Source organism: Nannospalax galili, unplaced genomic scaffold (genome assembly GCF_000622305.1).
Source record: "Nannospalax galili isolate Female #2095 unplaced genomic scaffold, S.galili_v1.0 scaffold1052, whole genome shotgun sequence".
Classification (NCBI taxonomy): Eukaryota; Metazoa; Chordata; class Mammalia; order Rodentia; family Spalacidae; genus Nannospalax; species Nannospalax galili.
Window position 1 is genome coordinate 222,710 of NW_008330624.1, and position 4,849 is coordinate 227,558.

Below are 4,849 nucleotides of genomic sequence, written 5' to 3' on the forward strand. Positions count from 1 at the left end.
TGATTTCATCATATTACGTATGGGTTTGATGTGTACTGCTTTCATTCTCTTTTGATTTTAGGAAATTTTAGTTTCCCCTTATTTCTTTGGTGACCCACTGATTTTTCAGAGTGGTGTTCCTCAATGTGTGTGTATTTGTGTTTTCTATAGTTTCTCTTACTATTTGTTGCTTGCTTAATCCCATTGTGATCTGACAAAACACAAAAAGTTATTTCAATTTTTGTTCCTGTAAAGATTGTCTTTATGCTCCTAAATATGGTATATTTTATGCCTTAAGACAAATGACATAATGTATGCATTCCAGTGAAGGGGGGGTCATATACGGGAGGGTGCCAGAGGGGCAGGGGGTGTAAGGAAGATTAAAATTGATTGAGATGTTTTGTATGAAATACAGGAAATTTCAGTTAAAACAAGAATAATAGTAATGACTTCATAAAGTTGGTGTGAATATTGGTAAGATACTGAATTTAAGGGTTTTGGCACAAGTAGGTATGGTGGTACCTACCTGTAATCCCAGTATTTAGGAAGCAGGAAGATGGTGAGTTCAAGGCCAGTCTGTATTCCATAGCAAAGAAGACCTTTTCTTGAAAATACATAGGCACAAAGTAGAGCCTGCTAGCACCAGAGGGATCTGAGAATGCCATCATTCAACATAGTATGGCAGCGCCAGCTGTGCACTTCATCAGTGGGGCTGTCCTCAAACTTGACCAGAGGAGCTTCTTTTTGTACCGGGCAGCAGTCAAGGCAGAGACTCACAACAGGTGAAAGTATGAGAATTAAGTGACTGTTGTGTGCTCAGCTCCTAAAGAAACGTTTATGTCATCCCCCAAGACTCAGGGAACATCATGGAAGAGGGAGTTGGGAAGAATGTCAGAGCCGGAGGATGGGGAAGAGTGCCATGGAATTCTGTCTTCTGGACACTACATGGACATTGTACTTAGGAACTCATAGCAGCTGTGGTCACCTATACATGGCCTGCAGGAGACCAGCATCACACACACACACACACACACACACACACACACACACACACACACACACACACACACACACACACACACACACACACACACACACACACACACACACACACACACACACACACACACACACACACACACACACACACACACACACACACACACACACACACACACACACACACACACACACACACACACACACACACACACACACACACACACACACACACACACAAACACACACACACACAGGTAAATCTTATTTCTTTAAAAAGAAGGGGGCAGGGACACAGTCTGAAAAATTAAGGATTAAAAGGTAGCTGTGGTGGTGCACATCTGTAGTTCTGATGCTTGGGGGACTGAAGCATGGAGATGGGCAGCACCAGTCCAGCCCTTCTGAAAAACACCACCACACCGCTGCTGCCGCCAGCACCACCACTGCCAACAAGAGCAACAACAACAACAACAACAACAACAAACAGGTCAGGACAAATAAACCCAAAGAAATTTAATATTACATAGTCAAGTAATAAAAGGGAATGGAAGAAAATATATAAAATAAAAATTTGCATGCAATTCTTTAAACTGATTAGTCTTATTTTAAGCTTCTATAAAAAGTAATCAAAGGAAAATGGAAATGCAAATGACAATAAATTTTATTAAAACAAATAGGATAAATTTCCGTTCCTCTTAGAATGTGAACGTAGAGGGAGCAAGAGCTCAGTCTGTGACTACTAACTTCTCTGTCTGGTCAGTTTGGCTACTTGCTTCCCAGTGGGTGGTGTTTGGATTCTTTTGTTCCTTTGTATAATTTTTGAGCTAAAAACTATCAGTTTTCACTCTCATGGGTGTCCTGCTTCTCAAAATTGGATGAACCAGACCACAATCTTCCTGGCAACAGGTCTTATTCTGGAACCTTCATGTATCTAGTTTTTGCATGGAAGCTGTTCTACAGTTGTTCCTGGTCTATTCCCAAGAGATGCTGGTGTTCAGAGGATGACACAAGTCCATCATGTTCCTCCCCATCTGCCTTTGTCCTCCCAGTTTCTCTATTTTCTTTATTACAGTGAAGCTCCCTGGGATTGTTGATTCGTGAATGCAGCATCTGATAAGAACTACAAATAGGAGATTTAAAACTCAAAACAGCCCCTGAATCCTGGCATGGAAGGCCAGTAGTCAACAAGTGAATTTGAGCTACACAGACAATCAATTCTTCTTCTTAATTACTGAGTATTACTCCAAAGTGTATAAACATCACATTTTCTCTGCCTATTTATATACGTATAGGTATCTAGGCTGATTCCATGACTTGGATATTGTGAAGTACTTCAATAAACATGGGTATGGAGTTATTTCTATTGTACACTGGAGACTTTTTGTCTTTACAATTTAAACAAAATAGGTTTATTACCTAGGTGTAATCTCAGCACTGAGAAGGAAGAGTTAAGAAGATCACCAGTTCAGGAGTAGTCTGAGCTACATAAAAAGACTATCTCAAAAAATATTATTTATTGTTGCAAGCATGAGACAGAAAGTACATAATTAGGTTTATAACATCCAAACTAATAATTTCAGTCAAATATGGTGGCACATAACACTGGGGAGGTAGAGGCAGAAGACTCATGAATTGGAGGCCAACCTGGACTACAAAATGAGTTCTAGGTCAACTTGGACCACACAATAAATTCTAGCTCAGCTTGGACTGATTAGAGAGATCCTGTCGCCAAAAACAAAATCATCACCATCAGTCATCATCATCCTCATCCTCACTTCAAGGTAACCATGGAGACACAGCTGCAATATAGCAAGTTGTTTTGGGTCACAGACAGTACACATCTGCCATGATTTAAGATAATTATTTGTAGGGACTCTCAAGATAATTCCTTTGAGTACCAACTCCTCTAAGGTATGTTTATATTCACAAATGAATCTATCACTAGGAGAATTGTAACTGAGTACTTGACCCAAATAGTACTCCTAATATTAAAAAAAAATTTTTTTGCTCCAATTAAGGAAAACTATAATCTACGCATAATATGGTTTGAGAATGAATTGTTTCTTCAGGCACTAAAAGATAGATATATAAATTCAGCCTTTCTGAAGCATTCTTAATTATAAAATTTACTACACAAGAAACACTGCCAATTGTGCATATATTACTCGACATAATCGTAATAAGTACAGACAATGATGAACTTCATTGTTGTTATAAAAAACTACCTTGTATACACTTATGACAGAGCCTAGAAATTATGGAGACAGGGTCAGAATGAGGTTTTGTTTCCCAAACCATTATGCCTACCTTCCAATAAAGCAATGAGCAGATAGTTGATAGATGACTACACATAAAATATACTTAATTTAGAAAGTAATAAGTAAGCTAATGCCTGATATCTAGCATATGAATGCTGAACAATATTTTTGACTGAATAAATAACTATATAATAAAAAGAGATAATTTAATACTACAACATAAAATTCTTAAAGAACTAAATAAAAAATTGAAGCTTTGAGTTTTAACTTTAAATAGAATTTTGATTTTTTTAAATCAATATGTCTATTTTATATTGTTGAAGTTTTAAAGTATCATATGATATAAAGGGCAAGATAAATCACAATTGATTATATAATTAAGTAAGAGTATCTCAAAATTAGTAGAAACCCACAAGGAAAAATCTTTAGTTTTTTAGTCTATAACTTTTTGTGCAATAAGCTGTAATCTTTAACTCTAGAAGGAATATATTCTAATAAAAAATTAAAACAAATTATCTTTTGTTTTTATTTAGTAGGAATGTTACTTTCCATGATTCTAGAAGAAATTTGTGGTTCAGTTTTGTGTGAATTTACTAATTCATGCAAATGAATACATTTATTTGGCCAAAATAGCAACTATATTGATGTGGGAACTATTTCTTGTGTGATCCGAAAATAGGAGGATCATCAGCAATGTACGTGAAATGTATTCCTCGGTGTTTGATTAGAATCAGAATTATCAGTGTAAGTAATGATTTTCAATTTTTTTTACTGAGCTTTGTCCTTTGAAAAAGCCTTAAAATGGGGGATGGAGAAATGGCTCAGCAGGTAAGGACCCCGACCGCTCTTGCAGAGGGCCCCGGGTTCAATTCCCAGCACCAAATGGCAGCTACAAACCCTACTAAAATATGAAAGCATATATAGTATACCTGCGTATGTATCTAATTTATAAAAATGGACTTATGGGGCCTGGAGAAATGGCTCAGCAGTTAAGAGCACTGAGTGCTCTTGCATAGGACCTGAGTTCGATTACCAGCACCGTATGGCAGCTACAAATTGTCTTTAACTCCAGTTCCAGGGGAATCTGAAGCCCCCTTCTGACCTTCTTGGCATTGCACCACACAGGTGCACTCACATGCATGTAGGCAATACACTCATACACATAAAATAAAAAATAAAAATAAAAAAGCCTTAAAACCTTTTTATGTCATTGGCTCAAAAAAAAAAAACAATTGGAAATTTTCAGAATGATACAGGAAACTGTTCAAAGGCCAAATTTACAAAATATCTAGCACCAAACAGAAACTTTAAAGAGAAAATATAAGTGTATCTTGACCTACAAGGGGTCACATCCTGACAAATTCACCACAAATTGAAAATATCATGAATCCAAGGGCAGTTATTACCCCTACACTACTAAGCATCATAGCTTAGCAACACAATGCACTGTAGAGTTCTGAGTACAGATTGATTGCCTTAAGGATTATGTGGCTGACTGTAGTCACAGCTCAGAACTGAGTGGTGGAATCTTCCCAGGCAGTACTGGTTAGGAAAAGACCAATCTGAAATACAGTTTCTACTCCACTCTCAACACTTTAACACCATTGTAAATT